Raw genomic sequence first — 26,195 nt, forward strand, 5'->3', positions numbered from 1 at the left:
AAAGGAAAGGAAAGGAAAGGAAAGGAAAGGAAAGGAAAGGAAAGGAAAGGAAAGGAAAGGAAAGAAAAGAAAAGAAAAGAAAAGAAAAGAAAAGAAAAGAAAAGAAAAGAAAAGAAAAGAAAAGAAGTTCTCCTAGATATCTACCAAGTCAAATCACACTCAACACTGACTGATTTGCCTCCTAACTTAGTGGGAGAATTGGAGCTACATGGCATTTCCAGAAGCATGCCCCTGCGGTGCAGTGGACTTTGCCACTAGACAGAAGAACTAGTAAAGTTGTAGCAAGTTCAGAACCCCGTAATTGAGAATGGCAGGAATTTGAACTAGTTCCAGGCCAGGTACCTGCCCTGGAACATGTGACCATGACACCCCACTGAGAGGACCATGATTGCGTGCCCCTTCTCAAGGACAGGCACTCCAGCTTCATCCTTCACCCCCATTGCTTAAGTTTGCCTCCTTCCTGTGCCATGACCCTGGTCCTGTACTCCCTCCTGTCTTCATTCTTACACTTCAAGTCGTCCATATCCTCTTGGTTCTCTGCCTGTATAAATATGTCGTGCCTTTCAACATTGTAAAGAAACACTGCCTTGGGCCTAATTTCCCCCTCCTTCAGCCCCTTCTCCAGCCAGAGTTTTGAAAGATTTTTATCACGGTTTTTTCTCTCTTAAAACAACTCTCATCAGTACTTCCCCTCCAATCATCACAAACATCCCTACTGTGTTTTAAATGATTGCTCCATGGTGCCCGAGGCTGGAAGGGATGCTCCTACTTTTGGTTTTAAGAGAACTCTCTACTGCACTAAAGGATTTGCCCTGTACCCTCTTTTCCTTCAGTTCTCTGAGAAACATGCCATATGATGAAAAAGTCTCTCATTTTAAGGGTATAAATCAATATTTTTAACATACTCATGACCTGTTCAGTCATCCCCATAGACAACAGAAAACATTCTGCTTTCAGTTATGATCCTATTGCCCTCATCCCCTGCAGCTTGAAGAAATTATTAATCCACTTTCTATTCCATCTGTCCCTTCTGGTCATTACTATTGATGGAATCGCATGGATTTGTAGATTTGGTGTAAGTTTTCCAGCTTTCATCCATGTTGTAGGGTTCATGAGCTACGCTTTTTAATATAATATTTCATTGGTTCTTTGAAAACTTCATACATACATTGAATATATTTTGATAATATTCACCTCACTCTCCATCTTCAACACATTTGAAATCTCCCCACCACACCTTCCAACTTCATATATATGTATTTATCTCCCAGAGTCCAATTTGGGCTACCCCTATAAGCATCTTCTCAAACACAGTCAGTCTGCCAAGGACCAACCCTTAAAGAAACATGACTGTCCCTATACTAGCAGCCATCAACTGACAATAGGTACTTAGCTAGAGGAGGCTCCCCTACCCCTCCCTTATTCATTGCAGCCATGGTGTTTTATGTCTGAATAATGGGCCACTATACTGATTCCATCTTTTGTTTTCTATTCCTTTCCTCCTTTAAGTTTGTTCCTCAATTTCTGCCACAATGGAAGTGATGGGTCTTTTCTTCCACATCTGTTATTTTTCATGTTTTTTTTTAAAGCATCTATCTTCCAACTCCTTGTCTAACTGTCTGATGTCAACATTTAATAGCCTTTCCCTGAATAACTCATCCAGATCTACAGTATCAGCTCTGATAAATTTCTTGATGACTCCAAATCTGCACATTCTTTTCGAGTTTGAAGCCATATCTTTACATTCTTCTAGACCTTTGAAACAGGCTATATTGCTGAGCATTTTAAATTCAATTCATTCAAAGTTGATTAATTTCTCAGGACAACTACGCATCCTAATACCTATCCATTCACAAGAAGTTGTATTTAACATGTCATTATCTAAAGCATGCAAACTGATCATCTTCCTTTACCTTTTATCCACTTCGGTCTGCCCAAAGCCCACACAGTGCTCAAGGCTCTACAAATACCACACTCCCTTTCTCCACTTCTGTTGCTACTGCTTTCTGTTCCTTTAAGCCCGTGTCATTATCTCTTCTGTTAATTACCAAAGTCATCTCTGCAATGAGCTCCCCCAACCTAGTCTCCGTATTTCTATAGACTGCTAATCTTATTATACCATCTATTTAAATCATCTCTGGTGCTCTCTGCTCTCCCCTAACCGGCTTAGCACAAAACCTCCTTAATCGTCCTTGTTTGAGTTTCTAGAATTGTCAGTAACTTCCCCCCAAATAAACCTTGTGATCCAGCTTCACATTTGACTTGTGCTTAGCACCTGTGAGTCTCTCATTCTGCCTAAAATGTACGATGTTACTAAACAACTCCTCGTTGCTCAACATTTACTATGCACTGAACACTTTCCTCACTTTGAGATCTAACATACATAATTCTCTCTGGCAAGACCTAGCTATATATCAGTGACACTGGCAGAAGTTACCTCCCAATGAACCTTGAGTCCCTGACTACCTAGCACATTAGTTAGCATTCTTTTTAACTTTGAAGATGTCTTAATAATCCTCTATCTATCATTATCCACAGAGCTGTCTCTTCTTTCTAGAGTGCTCTTGATACCCATCCAGGCACTTTCCAAATTTAATCTAAGTATTATATTGTGATGCCAGTAACACTGAATGATAATTATTGTTAGCCCTGGTGTTTTTTCTGGTGTCTGAGAATGATAGATGTTCAATATATATCTATCATTTGCTTGATTAAAGAATAAGTTGATGAGAGCACCCAACCCATTATAAGACTACCATATGTCATAGATTTGATCTCTGGTCTTGTACCTGAATCATTATCCATATGTTCCTTTCTTAGTCACTACTGAATACTCTGAGCCTACACAGAATTATAACCCAGCCTAATTCACATACAGACTCTTTTCAGCCTCTGAAATTCTAAACCCATCTTGATGTCTGAGACTTTGACAGACCCATCTGTTGCCTTTACCACCCACCAACCTGCATATTTGGTATCTATATACACCAAAATTTTCCATCATCAGTGTAGTCACACACATGGATACTCCATTATTTAATATCTTCATCTGTCACTAAATGACAAAGGTTACATATTCTGTTAGGGAGGTAAAAATTATGAGTTACTGAAATAATAACATCATTCTAACTTATGAAATTTCAGATGCTATCTATCTGATGGGGAACCCACCTTTTGACATACTAAGATTTTCTCCACAAATCTGAAATCATCCCACCTGTGTGAACGCCTATACCCACCTACTCCAAAGGAAGTTGGCTGTGATCCTGTGACTAGCCTCAAGTTAACATCAGAGGAAGTTATTGAAGAGCATGCTTCTCTCTGGGAAAAAATACTAAACCACAGCAGATTGGGGTCAGGTTGGGCTGTTTACACAAGTTCTTGATTGATTTTTTTTTTCTTTTGTGAGTGAAGGCTTTAAGCTTTATGGGCAGCATAAATCAAAAATTCGGACTGGGATTCCATATTCAGCTCTAAACATAAAAGACCTGTCATATGTAATATATCTTGAGCCAGAAAAGAAGATTGAATTTTATCTGTAAGCAAAGCCCTTTAAAAATAGGAGCTCGAGAATCTTTATTCAACACTAGGAGACAGTTTCAATTCAGGATGATAAACCAAATGAAAAGGCAAATGCAGGAATACAGTTTGAAAAGAAAGTTTAAAACTCAGCCTACATAGGCTCATCATATCTATTTCTATTTTGCTTGGGTTTATCAACTAAGGATAAATCTGTACTAGCATATGGCTAAGAGATAGCAGTATTCTATAGTCATAAAATAGTGGAATAATAAAATATCTAAACACAAAAAAAAATTAGTTTCCTATCTCATCATAATTCTCCATTATGTTCAATTAGTCAGATACACCAGTTAGAGTAGAATTCATATACATATATATAAGTATATATATATATATATATATATATATATATCCCTACTCATAGAATAAACAGGCACACACAAGGACAATAATAGCTTATCAATTGAAAGTCATCTATTCAAAAGTTCCTAGAGTCATTCTACTATGTGTCCACCTAAGTTCTCAACTAGGAGATCTCTAGGAGATAAAGATGACTGAGACATAGAATATTTCCTTATTAGATCCCTCCCTTTGTATACATTTGCAATATCTTTCTGCTCTTATTTGTAAATGCTTTCTAAAACCCCTAATTTAGCTAAATCAAGGTTTGTTTTGGGGGGGGGTTGTTTGTTTTTGTTTGGGGAGGGTTGTTTGTTTTTGTTTGTTGAGACTGTATACACGCTCACAGCCTATGGTAACTAGAAAAAGAGCAAATTTCCTGTGGGGCCACAATTCTAGCACACAGCTCTTAGTCTCCAGTAGCTCCTTTAGCCATCCAAATCCTGCTCCTTTTCCCTGGTCAATCATTTCACATCTGCCTTTATGACCATTTCACATTTCATTTTGCTTTTCTCCCTCCCCAGTGTCCTGCTCTCTGATAACCATGTAAGCCTCTCTCACAAGGAAATGAAACTGAGAATGACATCCAGACAATAAAGTCCTCCAGCTAGATCTCAAGTTCTGATCCTAGCAGACACATGAGCCTCTATTTTGTTTCTCCTGCTACACGAATGACCTAGATAGCCTCCAAGACCAGTCCCCAAGATAGACTACACCCATACTTCCATCATACAGCTTAGAGTAAATCTCAGGAGTTCCCAAGTCTGGTTAAATTCTCAAATTCCAAGTTCTAGCTTCAAACAGAACCTTGAGTTTTCCTTTATAAGAAAATATCTGTTATATAACAAATTGAATTTTCACAGGCTAGGAGATGGCTCAGGCAGTAAACTGCGAGCTGCAGAATCATTAAGATGTGAATTTAGATCCCTCTCTCTTAGGACTACATAAAAATGCCAAGTGGCACAAGGCATACCTGTAAAAGAAAGCCCTAAGGGTGAGGCAGAGCCATGCAGATGCCGCTTATGAACCAGCCAGTCCAGCTAAATGGATACATTTCAGCTTAAGTGAGAGACCTTGTTTCGAGAGACAGAGGAAGGCATATATATGTACGCACTTAGGAGCACATATACGCACAAACATGCAAGCACTCACACATGCTAATTGTATATTATTTAAGTAAATACATATACATATACAAATATAAAATAATGTTTCTGTATAGCTTTACTATCCACCCTTATCGTTATTTATCACTTCCTGTTCCTTTCTGTGTGGCCCCCTCTCCCCCTCTGATTAAAAAATCCCCTCATATTTTGCATTTCCTGCTCCAGAGCACCTGTGACTTACTATTTCTCTCCCTGGAGCTATTTCTCTTCTCTTCTACTTTTCTGATGCTCACAGTTACTATGCATTATACACACAGAGAGAACGATTTGGAGCTAAAATCCCCAAATAAGAGACAACACATAGTTCTTGTCTTTCTGGCTCTATATTATAGCAGCAAATTTTCTGATTTCATTATAGATTTCATTTTCCTTACCGCTGAATAGAAGGCCATCATGTGTGTGTATCCCATTTTATTATTTATCAGCTGAAGGACATTTATGATGCTTCTGCTTCCTACCTATTGTGACTACAGCAGCAGTGAACATGGCTGAGAAAGTCTCTCTGTAGTAGGCACTTATGCCTCATGGACCATGTATGGCCGGAATGGCCATGAGTACCAGAAGAGAACTTACTACTCCATTTTCCTAAACCAATATAATTTCTGGCTGCATTAACACCCTTATCCTTATAACTACTGACAGATGAAGCTCTCATCCCTCATCAAAGAAGCTTCAGACTTGCAGGAGATGGAGACCATCCCAGAGACTCACAACTAGTTGAAATGCAGTATGCTTACTTATATTTAAATATATTTATAAGTTCATATTACATGTAATTATAAATAATATATATGTTATAAAATGTCTACCCCATAAATATATATAATAAGTTTTATTTATATTTATACAAACCATTTGATCATTGGGTTCTGAAATCACAGAAGAGGGAGGCTGAAAGACTACAAGAGCCAAAATCCTAGGACACATGCCTGTGAAGGACATATGTATGTCCTTCACATATGACCTGGAAGCTGTACTCATAACATCTCAGAAATATGTTCACCTAAACAAGATTACACAATTACAAAGTTGGGAGTCATGCCAATAAGTATGGGAGTACCCTCACAAGGTCAACTTCTAGACAAGGAGCCTTGGGTAGTCAGTGACTGTGATAATTCACTTTTCTCCAGAATGAGCCCTCTGCTCAGTTATTCAATAGCACGAGATTAGCCTTAAACACATAGACATATGAGCAACACTAAAGGAACTCAGAACACATGTAAAGAAGAGGTCATAGATTTGAGGGAATACACTAAGAACCAGGAACAGAAAGAAGGGTGGAAATGATATAAATATAGTACTCATGTGTGAATTTTTCCCCAAAATTAAAACATCAAATGAGAAAAGAAAGTAGAGAAAATTTAGGAGAGATGCATGATGTTGGCCTTTGGCCTCCACATATAAGCCCACACATGTGCATGTGCACCTGAATGCACACATCCACAAACACACTGCAACAAGCACATGCATACATTGCAACACACATGCACACACACACACACATACACACACAATGCCACTTTAAATAAAAACAGGAGAGTAAGAAATAAAAATAATTAGTTTTTAAATAATGGAAGTAATACCTACATCAGGATTGTTTGTTGGTTTGTTTGTTGGTTTCAAAATAACATTTAAAGAGACACCAACTGCATTAAATCAGAATATGAATTCAGTGCTAAGATCTTTAGTTTGGGAACAGAGACCCAGGTCTAGTCATATTTTGGGGGGAGGAGGGGGCAATTCATTGAATTTTTCTGTTTTGGACTGAAATCAGAAATCTCTCCTTTCCCATCCAGGTCTCAAATTCTAATCTATAAGACTATGCTCTTAGTCTATGTGTTAAGGTACGATAACAAGTTGACAGGTTAATGCAACTAATTATTTTCAGAATTGGTTGACTGATAGCATTTTTGATTCGATTCCAGATCAGAGGGAACACTTGAACATGGTCAGAGATCAAATCTATGGCTGAAGCTAGCTGAGGAATTAACAATGAACTGTACCACCTTGAAAGCCCAGTGCTTAAAAGAATACCAACAACCTTTGTTTTGATGCCAGTGGCCAAAGTCTTAATAGGAAGAACAAAGTGATGTAGACTCTTGTATTTCACTGACTTTTGCTTCAGTCTGCACTTGCTGAATGTTTACTAAATGTCAGACTAAGTGGTTGGCGTGAGTCTAAAATAAGTGCACAGTCTCATGGTAGGGAATGAATCCTCTCTACTTCAACAACACGTTGAGCTTTCCTTGCCTTTCCCACTTCTCCCAGGCAGGAGTAGATTCTGTGTTCATCTCCTGTGTCTCTCATCTCTAGATGTCAAGCCAATATCTAGACAAGAGCTCATTTGTAGGTTTCACACCACCTGTTTGGGAAAATGCGGAATGGATTAAGTACTGCAGACTCTGAGCAGGTCCTGGTGAGCCCTGGCAGGTACCTCATGTGATATTAACTGAGTCTGTTTAACACCATCCAGTGCTTGTAAGCACAAGCACTTGAGTTCTGCTGGCAGCTCACTTGCCCATAGATCATGACCCTAGTCTGATTTAAACAATCTCAGTCATACTTGACTACAGTGTCCTGGCATAGCCACCAGATGCTGGCATCCACCCACCTACTTATACCTCCTGATGACCTCTCTGCCTGTCTTCATAGAAGCTCATCCTGAAGTCTGGGTAAGTGGTTCAGCTCCTATCCTGCAGAAATCTCATCTTTTTCTCTTTTCTCCTGAAGAGTGTCCATAGGCTTTTCCTTCTAACATCAAAACTCATGGTGATGTGATAAATATTTTTTTTTAAAGTAGAAATATCTACAGAGTAATAGACACACCAGGCCTGATGGTACAATGTTTGCTATTTGGTCAGCTAAAACAGGAGGATATTTCCAGCCTGGGCTACCAAATGATACTCTGTCTCAAACTTTTATAAAAGAAAAAAAAATGCTTGTTGGTCCACGGTAGAGTGCCTGCCTAGAGTGTGTGGGGCTCTGGGTTCAATCCCCAATATTGAGAAAAGACAAAACATGACAGAGGTGCTAGAGAGGGAAGTTGGAGGAACCATTACAACGGGTATTTTAATTTATCAAGAAGGAAAGGGTGTCCAGCAAGAAGAAACAGCTTCTTCGAAAGCATAAATATAAAAAGAAGTCCAAGCCGTTTGGAAAACAACGAGCTTTGTGTACTCCGAATGATGAAAGATGAGAGCCGAGCCGTAGATAAGAGGGAAATGGAGACTTTAAATCCTTTGCTAATAAAAATGTGTGAAAGTTGGCATGCTTTGAAAGTATTCTGGATATAAAAATGATGAAGTAACCAGACAGAAACAAAGCAACATATTCTGCCATTTGGGAATTAGTGCGGGTTCATTCACCCCCATCATTTACAAGGCTGAGTTTTCAAGGAATTCTGAGGTTCTTTAGCACTACCATGATCAGCCATACCATGGCCTTGGTTGGGAGCCAGAGCAGGTAAAGCCCTGCCCAAATGCATAATGATGAGGTAGGTTAAGGTCACAAAGAAAAGGAAATACTATGGGGAATATTCAGCAACTACTACTAAATGTATTTAATTTGCATTAAGAACAAACATATCCTTTGGGAAATCTCCCCTGACTTATTTAGGCTTGCGCCTCTTCCTCTGAATTCAGGACAGTTGTCTCTCCTGTCCTCGGTAGAAAAAGCAGCTGGGCATGAGGGAGGTCCTCCACACTGGCAGTCCCAGGTGAAATAAGGCCTGGCTGATTTTTTTGGCCCAACCTTTATGAAGTTTGGCTGGAGCCCTTCCTGGCACTGCTGGAGTTTACAATGTTCACTTCAATGGCCTCCAGACTGCCAAACCTCTTCACTGCCCAGCAATCCCTGTGGCCAACAGTGAATCATCAGAGACACGCAGGGACCTGTTCACCTCTCAGAATTACAGGCACGCTGACTCAACCAGCTGAAATAACTGTTCAGGAGAGGATGAAAATGGGAGAACTATTAAGGCAGACATTAGAAATAAAAATGGTAATTCTTGGGATTAAAACTAGAACTGCCAGAATTATAGTCTCAGAAACAGAATACTTAGAGCTATTAATTTAGTCAACGATGCCCTTTATTGTTGACTCTGATCTCAATGTACTCCTGTATTAAAATGTCATGCCAGTGTCATAGCAAGAAGACATGGGTGCCCTGGAAAGTGAGTCATGAGGGCTCTGTCTTCCTTTGTACTTCTTCATTAATGAAATGGATACCCTTGTAAACAGGATGGCAAGAATCTGCACCCCCTTCTACCACACAGGATTACAGAATACAGATACATGAAAACCAAGCCATCGCCAGACATTGGCGATAGCAGCATCTTATTTTTACATACTCTGATTTCTAGAATTGTGAGCAATGCATATCTGGTAATTATCAATTTTTCAAAACTGTTATATTACTTTACATCAGCCTAAATGGACTAAGATACCACTCCCTTTCATTTTATTTCTCTTAATCTTAAATTGGCCTATCAGAAGTTCATGAAAATAGCAGAATTCTCTCTATCATACCAATCATACCAACAGGCTTGACCAACTCTTTCTACTTCAGCTGTGTTCAAGTCAACATCCCGACCACTTGTCTTTCTATAACTTACCATCATCATGATGATAATAACATTTGCTTCAAAAACCTAAAAGAAAAGAAGCTGGTAGGTGAGCTCTGGAAGTAACTGTTAGCCTGAGCCAACCACACTTGGGTTTATAGAGACATTCAAAATCACTCTTGTTTCTCCTTAAACCACAGTATTTACATGTGTACTTTAAATCACTTTATTTAGTAAATGTACTGAGTACCTACCTCTGGAAAATCAGTGTATGCTCTATTGAAAATCACCCTGTGTCCCGGAAGTAGTATGAATTGGAGGTGAACCATGGTACTCCACCCTCATCGGCTCTCTGGACAGCCTGTGCTCAACATAAGTATAAGCCTTATACCCTGTACCATTGTCAGTGAGAATACTACAGGGGCTTTCTCCTGGTTGCTTGCCCCATCCTAATTCTATCAGCTGCTCAGTCATAAAAGTGAAAAACTGTGGAATGCTTTAAGTGTAAACATCACTCACTAACAGGGACACTATGAAGGTGATGTCATGACGATAAACATGAATAAAAGCCCTAACCAAACACACTTCATTTATAAAAGGGGACTCTTAATTACTACCTTTCAAGAGAGCTGCAAAGACAGTACTTTCCCATCATCAGGAGGTGGCGTGTTTACTAGAGGCAGTTACTACAACAGACAGCCCATTGACCCAGCTCAACTCCTTGGTAATAGAGCAGGTGCCTCAGAGGAATTGACTGAGCCAGAAGAAAAGAAAAATTGCCATCAACTGGTCCTTCACAACTCTTTGAATAGTATTTTAATCCTTACTCAGAAGAAAGTCATTTTGTCAAGAGCAAGGAATACTGGGTTCTCTCTCTCTCTAACAGAAGTGTCTGTCCGTCATTCTGGACATCAGGTTAGGAGGCCAGAATGGAAATGGAAATGCCCCAGAACATCAGTCCTGGCCATTAAGCAGGATGTCTCTATGTCTATTGATGTGCCCAAGGCCTCATCTCGGCTCCTTAATGGACCTACCATCCTTCTTGAATGTTTGGCTTGCCTCCATCCATTGTGACACAAGCTTGTTAGTTTTCTTTTTTTAACTAATAAAACAACTACTCACTCAGGATATTTTGCAAGACCTCAAATAGCTTTCAATCAAAAATGACCAGATGTACTTAACATCAGAGAATACATTTGTTGCTAACATTTCCATGAAGCAACATTTCTCTCTGTTGTGATGAGACTCTTATTGCAATTATCCTTTGGCAGCTTCTCTTTCACTTATTTAGGAGATACTGCCATCTACTTGTCCTTTTCCAGGCAGGGCTCTTCTGTGACCTTTGCCTACCTCATCATCTCTGGTGTTTCGTACCTGGAAGCAGTGTGTCTTTGCTATAGAGCACACAATGATGTCATTCTGAGGTTAGTAGGGAAATGCAGGGAACAAATTAGATAGTGATTATTGTAAGACAATATATGTGAATTCTGTCTGTAGTCAGTCTTTTCTAAGAATGTTTGCTTATAGAGTCAACTTCTGTAAACCGACTCTCCCTTTCAATGTCTTCCAACTGATTTCTGTTGCCTAAAGAAACTTGAGAAGGCCGATATTAGCCTGACATCTCAAAAAATGAGTTGAATAAATCTTTTCCAAAGACTAACTCCCTACCAAAAGTAGCATTAATATAAACATGGCAATAAAATTCCCCTAGGAACATAGGCTAAACACAGCCCCTTGTGAGGGTTAACAGAAATCATTCTTTGAGGGAATTTCCCTCTCTATAACCTAATATATATCAGATAATATAACTCCTATTTGGAAATGGTCATAAAGTCTCAGTACCCACTGCCTGTGTTGGGAGACAATAGATGCTGCTAATTCTAAAAATGCTTTGCCAAGCCACCTTCTTGAGCCAAATTACCTATTATATTGGCCATAATAGACAGGCCAGGGAGAAGGATGTGCTTTCCCTATTAACTGCAAAGAAATGCTATTTAGTTCCTGAGCCAGCTATGTCTTCACTGGCCACATCCATAGCGACCAAACTCATCCACTATGTCTTAACTGGATGAACCCTTGCTATCCATATTGACAGACATTTCTGGGCTTTATTCTTATTCTGAATCAGCTTTAATATGTTCTTCTAATATTCCTGATCATTTTTCTCCTTCTCAAGGAGCATGTATGTCATTTAACAATCTATAGTATTTAAAACGCATACAGCAGAAAACCACAAAGGCACATGGGAAAAGGTGTAGGGTAAGGAATCCAAGATTTATAACATTTCCGAGTCTCACAAAAGGCTTTGAGATGGCAGAGCTAGGCAGAGGCATATAATGAAGTTAAGATACTGGGACAGAGTTGGAGATCTGGCCTCAGGTCTAACACTTTGGGTTGGTAGATACTGTGAGACACCAACAAATGCCAGCTGAGCTTCCTATGTGTCTTAAGATAGATTCATGATTGATACACTAAAATGAAATGGGTAAAGTAGCTAGGCTCCATAGTCCACCTGTAAGAATTTGTTGTTATCTCATCCAGGTAGGCCTATAGTTTTAGAATTTAGCTCTCAGGAATTTTTAGCATCTGTTTTCAGACTTGCTCTCTTTTACATCAGTCATCTGTACACAGGAAGTCTAATTAGAAAGAGGATATTGTGAACAATCTCTACCCCCATCAAGTTTCTGTCTTGTCAGTAACCCCACCCCTAGCAGCTCGCACTCAGGACAGTTGCTTATTTTATCAGAAACATCTGGGGAAAGTCTCTCCACCAGCATTCCGCACCTCTGCATCTAGCCTCGTCTTTCTGTGTCTTCCAGCGTCACAGAAAGATGTGCGCACTCTTCTGCTCATGTCACCATTTCTGCTTAAAAGCAAAAGCCCTCCCATCTCTTCCCACAGAAGGCCTAGTCTCCTGATTATCAATTCTTCCTGAAAAAACGTTCCAGTATAAAAATATGCAAACTATTTTCTGAGAGGCTACGGACATAAACTAACCTTTTGCCTGTGATTACAGAAAGACTACAAACTGTGTTGTTGCTGTTGTTGTTGTTGATTTTGAACAAGGGTCTTGTTGAAAATGCTTTCCAACATGCTAATCTGCTTTCTCTCTTTCTAGCCCCAGGATAAATTTCTGTCTGAAGAGGTTCTTTGTGGCAGCTGTTCTCTCTGCCAGCTGTTGTCTTGAGCAGTTCTGTGTTTTCATCCTTTTGGCAAATGGTGCATTATCTAACCTCTCACTTTGTGTGAGCTCTGAGAAATTCAGAGCTGACCTGTGGCCTAACTCTAGCATTCTAATGTGTGTGAATCATTTAGCATCCTGTATTTACTGCTGTTGGTCCTTTTTAATCTGTCTTTGTCACCCTCCCTCCCCGCAGCTCCCTTCTTCCTGCCCATGCTTCCCAGTTCATCCAGGGTCTCATACATGCCAGGTAAGCAATCTCTCACTGAGCTACATCCCCAGCCCTTAGGATTCTTATTTTAAATCATAGCATAATATAAAAACTATTTTTTAAAAACTGCTTTAAGTTCTGCCTGCACAGTAAGGTGTGATATAACATACCCGATGAATAAAAATCTCTTCCAGAGATTTTCCTTATCAAAAATATGCATGCAAAATACATAGTGTCAAAACCATATAATGAAACATAAATATATAGACACACTAGTGTGTGTTTTAGAAGAGTTCTTTTGTTTTAGTTTAAATTCTACTACTGCCCACTGAAACAGTACCATTCACGCTAATTGCATTGAAGCGCTGTGATAGCTTCCCAAGAAGATCTTACCACACATGACATCTTTAGTCTACATCCTTATTAAACTACATCCTTATTAAAACTATCTGTAGTCACCTAGGCAGCCCAACAGAATAGTAAGAGACATTATCTATTTTCTGACTAATGATATATAATCATATAGAAAGCAACAGACTAATAGAAGTAGATATGATGATATCTTTCCATTGTATTTGAATCTATGAAAAGGAATAGATCATAGCACTGAACAGAAAATTCAGATATAATGACAAAATAACCTTAACTGGATGTCTTACATTGCAGATGGAGTCAGCTTGAGCAATTGTCCTAATGTTATACTATTAATGCCCCACAATGTTGTCCTAATTTCATAATTGATTGTTAGATCACTGGACATACAGCAGTTATGATTGTATCTTCTGCTTACACTGCATGCCTTTGTTAACTTTTGCTCTCTCCTCCTCCCTTTAATAAACTCTCCTTTCTGATCTCTACTCTTTATTCAAGAACTACACAAATCTTATCTCAGTTCAAGGTGAGTCCTTCCAGTTGGGAAGCCCTGAACATATACATGATTCTTAGAATGAGTGTCATGATGGTTGTGTGTAGGGGTAAATTGGGATGGAGATGAAGAGAGATGGGGGGGAAGGCATCACTAATTACCATAGAAATTCAGACTTAGGAACCCACTGACGAGCAAAGAGAGCCCTTGTTCCTGTTCTCTTCAGATCTGCAGTTGTGTGTGTTTATATGTGTCCCATAGGAATAAGGAAAGAGTCCTATCTGGAGCATCTGCTCTAATGAATACATCAGAGTAGGCATTCAGTAATGTTTGTCATAAACTGAATGAATAGGACAATAGCTAGATTTCAAAAAATGATAAAGGGGTCATGGTGACTCTTTTTAAAATTCATTTAATACTGGTTCCCCAACCAAGAAGGAAGGACATTAAGATCCATAGTCAAGCTGGTGGGATTACAAACTGGTACAACCACTCTGGAAATCAGTCGGCAGTTCCGAAGAAAATTAGACATAGTACTACCGGAAGATCCAGCAATACCTCTCTTGGACATATACCCAGAAGATGTTCTAACTTGTAATAAGGACATATACTCCACTATGTTCATAGCAGCCTTATTTATAATAGCCAGAAACTGGAAAGAACCCAGATGTCCCTCAACAGAGGAATGGATATAGAAAATGTGGTACATTTACACAATGGAGTACTACTCAGCTATTAAAAACAATGAATTTATGAAATTCTTAGGCTAATGGATGTATCTGGAGGATATCATCCTGAGTGAGGTAACCCAATCACAAAAGAACTCACATGATATGCACTCACTGATAAGTGGATATTAGCCCAGAAATTTAGAATACCCAAGATATAATTTGCAAAACATATGAAACTCAAGAAGGAAGACCAAAGTGTGGATACTTCGTTCCTTCTTAGAATAGGGAACAAAATACCCATGGAAGGAGTTACAGAGATAAAGTTTGGAGCTGAGATGGAAGGAAGAACCATCCAGAGACTGCCCCACCCTGGGATCCATGCCATAATCAGCCACCAAACTCAGACACTATTTGCTGACAGGACCCTGATATAGCTGTCACTTGTGAGGCTATGCCAGTGCCTGGCAAATACAGAAGTGGATGCTCATAGTCATCTATTGGATGGAACACAGAGCTCCCAATGGAGGAGCTAGAGAAAGTACCCAAGGAACTGAAGGGGTCTGCAACCCTATAGAAGGAACAACAATATGAACTAACCAGTATTCTTAGAGCTTGTGTCTCTAGCTGCATATGTAGCAGAAGATGGCCTAGTCAGCCATCATTGGGAAGAGAGGCCCTTGGTCTTAAAAAGATTATATGCCCCAGTACAGGGGAATGCCAGGTCCAGGAAATAGGAGTGGGTGGGTTGGGGAGCAGGGCAGGGGGAGGGTATAGGGAACTTTTGGGATAGTATTTGAAATGTAAATGAAGAAAGTATCTGATAAAAAAAATTGTTTTTGAAAAGAAAAAAAAAAAAAAAAGATCCATGGTTGAAGGAAATCAGGGCCATTTTAGCATCTTGATTATCACCAGACTCTCTTGAGCTTTGGCTATATTTCAAGTTGTTGATGTTCCTCATAAAACTTACTGCCCAGAACTGAGTAAAGACTCCAGGCAGACTCTGACTAGGACTTGCATAGAAGAAGCATCTTTTCAAGAAACCTGGATACTTTAATCTCAACAGAGTCTAGGACTGTTGGGGAATTTTTCAGAGCCCTATCATGCTTTTGCACACCCAAGATTATCCTCACATCCATTGTTACATACATCTCTGCTGGCTTGACATAGACATTTTTATAACCTAAATTCTTAATGTCATCATAGACATCTCCATGCTAAGCCCAGCTGGTTGGTTTAGAATAGCTCTGAATTTCTCTCTCTGTCTTCATTCCCAGTGCTCTGACCTCCATCCCTTACCACACTTGGCAATATTCATATGGAAATTCTTACTTGTACCAAGCACAGCCCCACACAGGCTTTTCTGAGCAGTAACAACATTTTAACAACCATGATAGAAAAGGAGATCTTCATTGTACTTGGCTTTGCACTTTTACATTCAGTCTTTTAGAGAAGTAGGGCATGGGCACACTCCATGGTTTGCCATAAGTAAAATCTCCTCACTTCTGCTTCAAGATAAATGTCTATGGCCCCATAAGACATGACCCTCAGCAAATTCCACACTGCGATGAATACCTTCTTCATAATTATTTTTCAGTTACTTTGTTGATGTCTTTTGGGGGACATCAGGTTCTCTCCAACCTCACTAGTCAATATTTTACCAAACATTTTTCATATACAAAATAATTTCAATTTACAGGACATCCTTAACAAGAATTTTCTTACTTGCATTTCACATTACTTTGAATTAGACAGGGCAGTTAGGGACTTCTTTGCATACCCTCTAATATGCTGCTGATATACAGGACTACCACTCAAACTCTATTAATGATCCCCCAGCTACTGGAGAAGACAGCTACAATCAGACCTTTGTTCCCACCAGGACTACATGGCCCCTCCCTGCCAACAAATTTCTGCTCATTTCATTCCATTCCCATCCTACCAGCTCCTTACTTCTCCCTTTGCCTGGAAGAAAATCTTAGAGACTCCATGTATCTTGCAGCCTGGCTTGCTTCAGATATTTGCTAAGGCATTGTCTTTACTAGGACACCCTATGGATACCTTACATGATGCTTCCACAGAAAGCATCCTCTGTCCCCCTTATTCTCCTGAATGTCCTGCCCAGATCTTATCAAGTACGCACAGCATATACACAATTGTTTATTTGCTGACTGTTTTCCCTCACACTAGACTAGAGGCTCCAAGAAGAAAGGGGATTCTTTTTTCACAATGTTTATAAAGCCTACAACAATTCCTGATTAGGAGAAAGTACTCACTAAACATTTGCTGAACATAAATTAATAGAAGTGCAAATGAAAAGAGAGTTAAATTGTGTGTCCAGACTACAGTAGGACTGGGAGCCAAGTCCTTTTTTGTGTGTGTATGATTTCCTAGTTCTTTTTCTTGTAACAATATTTTTTCTAGCCATTTTCAATTTGTCACACTTCCTGCCCAAGAGCTAAGTTAAGGCACCACATGACCTTCATGTAGAAGTTTCGTCTGGTTCTTCCTCAGACCCATGGTCCCAGAAATAAGACTCAGACTCAAAATATATTTGCAAATACCTAGGCCATGCTACTCAGGTCCTCTCTGTCTAGATCATAACTTAAAATAACCCATTTGTTTTAACCTAAATTCTGTCACATGGCTGGCTACCTGTGCCCAGTTACCATGTATCCATCTCCTCACATCTTCCCAGGTGAACCTTCTGCACCAGACTCTATCTCAGAATTTTTGATGCCTCCTGGATGTCCCACCTTCTATTCTACCCTTTCTTATAGGCCATAGTTTTGTTTTGTTTTTTTTTTTTTTAATTGACGGGTAAGGCATCCACATGATACACAAGATGTTCTCTCCACACCTTCAGCCTCCTGGTCTACCACATTCAGTCTGCATCCTACACTTGGATATAGTTCTCAAAGAATTACTCAAATGATAACTGCTTAAGACATCCCTTTTGGCTTAAATATGGGGTATAGTTACTCCAAAGCCTTAGTAATATCTCCTTTGAAATGAGCAACTACCAATTAATAATACAACAAAAGAGACAAATATTAACTATATTTCCAAGATAGACAGAAATTAAAAGAAATATCCAGAGACTACAGAAAGTAAAAGAAGATGGGAAAATTCTGAGCTATAGAACAAGTTCAAGGCCAACTGCTGGGAAAAACTGTCTTCAAAATAAAATAATTTTTAAAAATGAGAAAGAAAATCCTATTGACTTTCTTGAGGGATCTGGAATTCCTAGTGCCCACAATGTTAAATTTTATAGAATTGCAGGTCTCCTGAATTTAACACAAAGTGAAATGCAGGGGTTATCAAAGTAAGAACATAAAAGCCAGAATTCACAAAGACTGTGTTTTTAATAAAATAGAGTCCCTAAAAGTGACAAAGGCCCACTTTTTAAAGAGGGACAAGGCAAACTTTGTGTTGCTTGGTTGTGAGACAATAAACAAGGTTAAAATGCCCTTGAAACTGTGTGTCTGCAAACCAATTCTCTGTGATTCTCATCTCTGTTCTATCACCCTGCAGTCTTTCCAAAAAATAAAGTCTTTGTGTTAATAATATATTTTAAAATTGTTTTATATTGCCAGGTCCATAATACAGCTGCCAAAAGTAAATAAGTGTATCTCCAGTGTAAGAAAATGGGTTTATAATAAAAAATTATCTCAGAGCAACATGAAGAAACAAAATCCCTGAAGAAGAGTAAGCAGAAATAACAAGAACCCCAGTCAGATTGTGTTAATTAGAGAAGAAAAGGCTGTAATGTTTTAATTGGTCCTTTTGAGATGAGATATAGATTCATATGCTGTATTACAAGGCAACGCTGACTTTATACACTTTCTGTTGATTGTCGCATCTTTAAAAACTATAAGGCACCATCTCCACTGAAGGGCCTGAGTTCCATCCCTAGAACGTAAAGGTAAAAGAAGCAAACCAACCACTTCCACAAGGTTGTCCTGACCTCCACGTGCACACGTGCCAGAACATGTGCACATCCATAGCACACATGCTCACACACTGTAGTAATAGTAATAATAATGTTTGAAAAAATGTTTTCTCTAAAGGAAACTATATATCTCAAGGTACATGGTAACTGTTAAAACAGACACATAAGAAAACAGAGCCTTTTGTCTCTAGACATTTTCTATGGCACCCAGTTGTTTCTTGTGCAACTGCTTAAGCCAAACTTCTAACAACTGCTATGGCTATAACTTTTCTAACTTCAGCCTTTTTCACCTGTACCCATGAAACATCTCCTTTCACCGGTAGCCTTATGTGTTCACGTGACAGACACTAAGCACCTTGCTTCATATCTTGACCCTTCTGTAACATCTCCTACATTCTGCTCTTCATATCTTAGACAAATCACCTTTTTCATAAAGCCCCTCTATTGCGATTTCTACCTCCTTCCCTTCATCTCCTCATGTGCCCATGCTCTGTAAAAATTATACAATTAAATTCTATTCATAGTGATTATTTCTTCTGTAAGGGACATGACCCACCATTGCATTGTCTCTGAAGTCACTTTGATGTCTGCCACTGCATGGCAATAGTTGCTTCACTGAAGAATAAATCTTAGTCTTACATGGAAAATGTGGAAAATGTAAATACTTGTTTTTTTGTGTTTTGTTTTGTTTTGTTGTTTTTTAGTTTTCCAGATGGGGTTTCTCTATGTAGCCCTGGCTGTGCTTGAACTCACTCTATAGACCAGGCTGGCCTTGAACTCACAGATCAAAGGTGTGTGGCATCACCACCCAGCCTAGATATTTAACTTTTAAAAGCTATTGCCATCATTAAATACATTAACCAATATAAAACTTAATTCTACTCTTTACAATATAACTAACAATTTTATTTTAAATCATGGTGTTCTGAGAACACAACTGCTATGCATGTTCTATGATTACAACAGACAACCAGAGAAATCTAACAAAACAAAACAAAAAACAAAGGTGAGTATGCTCACCCAAAGTAAAAGATAATAAAACAATTCACTCTGCCCAGAATGTTGAATCAGTTCACAGGAAACCACAGACCTAGACCCTAAACAACCTCCCCAGCTAATTTTATCCTTTGGTCCCAGTTGCTAGGAACCAATGCTGACAAGAAATCTATGGCTTTTACCTCACATGGAATGGTAAGCTGGGTCAATTCTCATTCATGGACTAGAGGATTTGAACAAAAAGCAATTAGTAGTAAGGGAGCAGAAACTGTGATTAATCGAGTAGACAGCTAACAAAACACAGTGTGCAGAGTGGTGGTGGGGGGAGGCTGCAGGAAAACTGCTACTGATGGAAATCATGAATGCTCAGAGCCTCTGTCGGCCACCACCTGATGGCTCCTATGTAACTGTACAAAACATCCAGTGTCTTCAGTTCAGGAAATCACTGGTTCTTAAGAACAAAATACCCATGGGAGGAGTTCCAGAGACAAAGTGTGGAGCAGAGACTGCTGACAGGAAACTGATATAGCTTTCTCCTGAGAGGCTCTGCCAGTGCCTGACAAATACAGAAGTGGATGCTCACAGCCACCATTGGACAGAGTACAGGGTCCCCAATGAAGGAACTAGAGAAAGGACCCAAGGAGCTGAAGGGGTTTGCAGCCCCCTAGGAGGAACAACAATATGAACTAACCAGTAACCTCAGAGCTCTCTGGGACTAAACCACCAACCAAAGAAAACACATGGTGGGACTCATAGCTCTAGCTGCATGTGTAGCAGAGGATGGCCTAGTCAGTCATCAATGGGAGGAGAGACCCTTGGTTCTGTGCAGGTTAGATACCCCAGTATCTAACCTGGGGAATCTATCCAGGGGAATGCCGGAGCCAGGCAGCAGGAGTGGGTGGGTTGGTGAGCAAGGGGAGAGGGTAGTGGGCAGGAGGTTTTCAGAGGGGAAACCAGAAAAGGGGATAACATTTGAAATGTAAATAAAGAAAATATCTAAGATAAACAAAACAAAACAAAAGCCTAAGACTTTTGAAAAAAAAAATCCTGGTGCATCTGTGACATCCTTTCAAAGAGGTTCTATTTGGAACAGTTATGTCTATACTGAGCACCCTATATCTGCTATTGGAATCTGCTCTCACTCACTGTCCCCTGCAAAGAGAAATCATCTCTCTTCCTGATGCTGTAGTTGACTATTATTGCTCTGTTCACTAAAATGTATGTCTCATGCCTCCAGAGCATCCTGGGACTTCAGTTAACCAAGTAATGCATTGGGGAACAAAACTAAGTAAAGCCATTCTTTCCACCAGCATCTTTAAGTTATTTTGTTTTCCTCTAAATGTGGCAATTCTACCAGTGCTGAGATGAATACCAAAGGTTAATAAAATATAGACTCTTCTCTCATCAACAGACTAATAGTCTCTGACTTTGAATCTCTATGCTGACATTTTTCCTATGTGAGCATATGTGTGAGATAAATTTGTATATATGCTGGTTACACACACACACACACACACACACATATATATATATATATATATATATATATATATATATATATATATATATATAACTTTATTTTTGCTATACTAACCAAGTACATCTTATGTTCCAAGAACTATCAACAAAAGATCAAAAGTCTTGTGTAAGAGACAGGCAACAAGGGATAATTACAATATACTATGATGAATATATAGTAGGACAAACGTTTATAGTAAATATTTTAGACACTGTGGGCCATCTGGTCTCTGCTGTAACTACACAACTCTGCCACATGAAAGCAACCCATAGACAATATGCAAACAAGTGGGTATGGCTGTGTTCCAATAAAGCTTTATTTATGTAAACATAGTTGGCCAAATTTAGCTCACTGAGCATAGTTTGCCAACCACTGTACCAGAGTAGGAACATGACTTTTCAACAATTATTTGTTGGATATTTAGCTCATCCTTTTCTCAGTTCTAGGTGCGAGGGTACAATAGTAACCCAACCACGTGAAAATCCCTTCACTCTACATTCTACCAGAGAAGGTTGGCATTAAGGACAATGAACCAAAGAAGAGGCTAGTGATGAATTCTAAAACAAAAACTCAAACAGGAACAAAAGCGTGAAAATGCTAAGGAGTGTGTAACATTTTAGATGGGGCCACCAAACACACCTCACCTGAGGGTGACTTTGAAAAAATAACCAGATGATCATGTGCAAGATAACCATGCATAAAGCTGGAGAACATTCCAGAGGAGTAAAGCCACCAGAAAGATCCTGCAGAAGGTGTATACCCCGCAGGTTCAATGACAGGATTCAATTAGCTGGTAGCACATAGCAAGAAGTGAGGCCACTAAAGTAACATTGTGAGCTAAGAGGGGAGGGTCCAACAGAACCAGGTGACATTGTTCCTTAACCTTGACTCCTTGTGAGCTAAGCGGTCACTGTGGGAGGAGGACATGATCTGAGTTGTGATCTCAGGATTAATATGGTGTGCTAAAAATAGAGCTGGGTTAGAACAAAGAGCAGAAATACAAAACAGGAGACCAGTTTGGAAGCCTTCGCAACAACTGAGGGCAAGGGGCACATAGCCAAGAGCAGAGAAGCAATGAAGAGGAGATGAGCATTATAGATGCAATTCAAAGGCCATAGTCCAGGACAAGGAAATTTCCCATAAAAGAGGAAGTGGTACTCTTAAAAAGTCAAGGCTAAATTGGCATTAGTTATTCAAGTGTTGAGCTTGGGAAATCAGGCCCCTGATCATTAGACAAAGTCCCAGAAGAGAAGGAAAAGAAAGTGTTCACCTCAGAAAACCAATTGGTCAGCAGCTTCCTCTAGGGAGAGATGCTGGGGTTAAACAGCCTTAGAAAAAAGCCTGGAGCAAAGGCAGCACGTATTCCACCCACTGTCCAATCTACATCTTTGACATCGGGAGAGCAAGAGTCTGGGTTAGGGAAAAACAAGATTTAATATTTCTTTGGTCACTAAAGTAAAATACAAGGTTTCTAGAGAGAAAACAGAAAGGAGGAAATAGGAAAATCGGTGCACACATAAATACGCAGCTGCCTTTCAGAGGCCTATGCTGAAATTCTAAGAAGAGATCTTTGAAATGACATCGGATCAGCTGAGACAGAGTGGCAGCTGGCCAAGGGACCAGAGAGCTACACCCCAACTCTTAGGAAAACACCCAACTCCCTTGAACGGCTGGATACAGTTGGAGACTGGGGTCTCTCCATGTTTTTCCTAAGAGGAAATATTTGTAGCCCAGACAGACCACATGGCTCTTTCACAAGTCTGTATCTCGGGCCAAGACATAACCACAAAGGGAGAAAAACAGTCTCTCTCTCCACACACCTGGAGAGAAAAATGCACTTAGCCAGGTGAACAGTAAAACTGGGTTTTATTTACTCTAGGACAATATTTATTGCAACTGTGGAAAATTTGCCTGTAGGAAAGTAAACAGGAGAGGTTTCTATTTCTAGGTAAATTGCCTAAGCTTATCTTTTTTATTTTTTTTTCTGATTCTCATCCTCAGGTGACATGAGTGTGAGAAGGGAGACAACCCCTTAGTGTGCACAGTTCAAATGTGGTGAAGTGGAACGACGGAGGGATTTTTCTGCACAGTTTTAGAGCCTCCCCTCCATTCCATCTCTCCCTTCTCTCTTCTACCCCCCCCCCTTACACTTATTTTCCCCTGCATTTTTTTTTTTTTTGGCTTCAGGGAACTTTGAATCTTGACTTCAAAAGAAACCTATAATGAAGCCTGGCTGATGGTTAACAGACCCATCACTGCAGGAGCCCAGCTCCACCATTCCTTTGGCTCAAACACCACAGTGTGTGGGTGAGCAAATCCCAGCAAAGTCCCTGCACACAGGCTAGCGCAGCACATGTATCTCCACCCATCCCCTTTGATATGAAACCATACACGTTAGCCCTCCTGACCCAAGATGTACCACTCCTATAGCGCAATGCACACGCTCTTTGATAGGATTCTGCTGGGCAGGGCACCTCTCAGTCCTCACACTAGCATTCTATGTACACTCCTCTACCAGGGAACAAAATTTAGGGGATGGAGGAGGGACCAGGGTTGTGAACACAAGAGATGTTTGCCTACCACAAGCTTCCGAACACAAGTGGCCAGTTTCCCACTGTCCAATTCCTAGCAAAGTCCAAGACTAAGTGCTTGACGGACTTCAGCCATTTGTTCTTGTTTGATGATTGTTGTCCTCAAAAGTGTTACAGAATCTGAGACACAGAGTCAACAAAGGAAATAAGCACCCAATTCCACCTTGCTCTGAATACCTAATCCAACCCTTGTGTAAAGGAGTGAGTCAGAGAGAAAGCAGGTACAGAAGCAGAGAAAGTATGTTAGAAAGGAAAATAATAACAATAACAAAAATGGCCAAAGGAAATCAATGAATTATAAAGGTCAGTGACTCCAGGTTTACCTTCAGCCATAGAGATGGTCTTAGCTTAGCTCCTAAGGAAATGGTCAGTGATTCTCCTGACTGCTTGAACATGGGTCCTCTAACCCCCTTCTCTCCTGCACCTCTTGAGGACTCCCTAAAGACAACTAGGAAGTAGAAGTGGACATCTGGTTTATGCACCCTGCCCTAGCCACAAGCCAAGTTCCTCTATCTCAGTAATTGTGATCCACTGGCTGGGTAATGTATCTATAACTCATATCTCTGACCAGTCCCAAGTCTTATAAATGCTTTCCCTTTGATAGCCCCATCTGGGCTACAGATGTTTGATGTTGGATTCCTTTCGTTCTCTCCTCTTCCCAGTCTTTGAGAAAGGAACTACTTTGGCCTACATTTCTGATTTCTCAATGGGAGTGGTGGGAAAGCTGAATAGAATTTGGAAAGCAAGAATAATCATCAACCATCAGTCATCAATTAATAATGTCTGTTACTCTGGAATCTATCTATAGGTCTGAGCACATTCTCCCATTACCTCCCCCTAAACTGTGAGCTCCTAAGTAGATGGACTCTGTGCCTGGCATACTCCGTTTTTGTTCAATAAGTGTCTGGCAAAGCATTTGTTGAAGTTGGATCCGTGAAGAGTCACAAAACAATGGCACTGTGAGATTGAGCTCTGTGATTTAATTATAATAAGAGTGTTATACATGGCTAATTTAGTTCAGAAATGGCCACTCGCTTCACCAATTCCAAAGACCTCATAGAAACTCAGAGATCTTATGAATCCAGAGTTCTTTCAAATGATCCAAGCCATGGCACAGAGAAGCACTTTATAGGCTATGGTCTGTGTTTTATGCTTCAGCCTGTATTTAAATCCAGATAATTTAGATAAAAACTTTAAGACCCCCAGTAAGTTGTTAGCACTGTTCTTTGTGTGTTCTTTTATTTGTTCCTCTGCTTAGTTTAATGTATCTGACATACCATAAGGAGCTGATAAAGGAGAATGTCTTACTTTTCTTCCTCACCAATAAGAGTTATAAAAATAATTCAATGTTTTAATAATAAAAGTTCAGCACAAAGAACATCCTGTAGAAGATAAAGAGAAATCTTCACACAGAATACATATGAGGGGATGGAAGCTTTTCATCTTTCAAAAAGGGAAATTTGGGTATAATGAAATGTAAGTAGAGATTTTAAAGTGTATTCCCTACTATGTAAACAAGGACTAGACATTTGAAACAAATTACCAGCATGAAAAAGATAAGAAGTATTTTGAATCTCATTTTCATTAAAAAAAAATTAGAACTTGAAAGAAAAAAAGTGGTTGGTCAAAAAGATGATGCAGCACATACTGCTTTTCCAGTAGACCCAAATTTGGTTCCTGTATTGGGAAGTACACACCTCCCTTTAACTCCAGCTCCAGAGATCCTTTAACTCCAGCCTCTAGCCTCCACAGATACCACCACATGCATCCACACACCCTTACCCAGACACAAAGACACAACATTTAAAATAATGAAACCAAATCTTTAAAAACTAAACTCCTAAATAAAATAGACTGATATTTAAAATTATAAGATTTGTTCAAGTGGTGGTGGCACATGCTTTTTTAATTTCAGCATTGGGGAGGCAGAAGCAGGTGGATCTTTGTGAGTTCCAGGTCAGCCTGGTCTATGAACTGAGTTCCAGCCTACATAGAAAAACTCTGTCTCAAAAAGCAAAACAAAACAAAAAACAAACAAACAAAAATAAAACAAAAACTAGAAGATTTAAAATTTTATTTGTTAAAAATTTAATTTAATGAAAGAAATAGAAGATAATCGCTCCTCACCCTTTGGGCTAAGATCAAGTGCATGTTAACATGTTGATGTCTGGGGTGGCTTCTGGTGCAGGACAATATAGTTAATAAACTTGGGGAACTAAGAGATGGAGTAGGAGTAGGAGCAGGAGCTCACTGTATCCAGTCTATTTATCAACCTGGTAGCCCCAGAACAGTGCACCCCTTTGAGTGACACTGAAGAATTAGAAGACAAAATTAAAGAAATATACCCAACAAAAACCCAAATAACAATAGGAGCATATAAAAAACCAAAAGCCAATGAAGAGATTCAGGAGATCTATATCTGGATATCTGAGGAAAACAAACAAACACACAAACATAAAACAAAACTGAGAAATACCAAAGAAATCATTTTAAGGAAAAGATTTCATAGTGGAGGAGAATAAATATTCAAGTGCAAATAATCACCTTGGTGCTCAAAAATAAAA

At 39.5% G+C, this 26,195-nt stretch overlaps 1 protein-coding gene across 1 annotated transcript in view; it reads right to left on the reverse strand.

Moving 5' to 3' along the window:
- Positions 1-26,195, reverse strand: part of Pappa2 (pappalysin 2) — a 235,288-nt gene that overhangs the window by 186,914 nt on the left and 22,179 nt on the right. The window lies entirely within an intron of this gene.

The sequence above is a fragment of the Mus caroli genome, chromosome 1 (assembly GCF_900094665.2).
Source record: "Mus caroli chromosome 1, CAROLI_EIJ_v1.1, whole genome shotgun sequence".
NCBI lineage: Eukaryota > Metazoa > Chordata > Mammalia > Rodentia > Muridae > Mus > Mus caroli.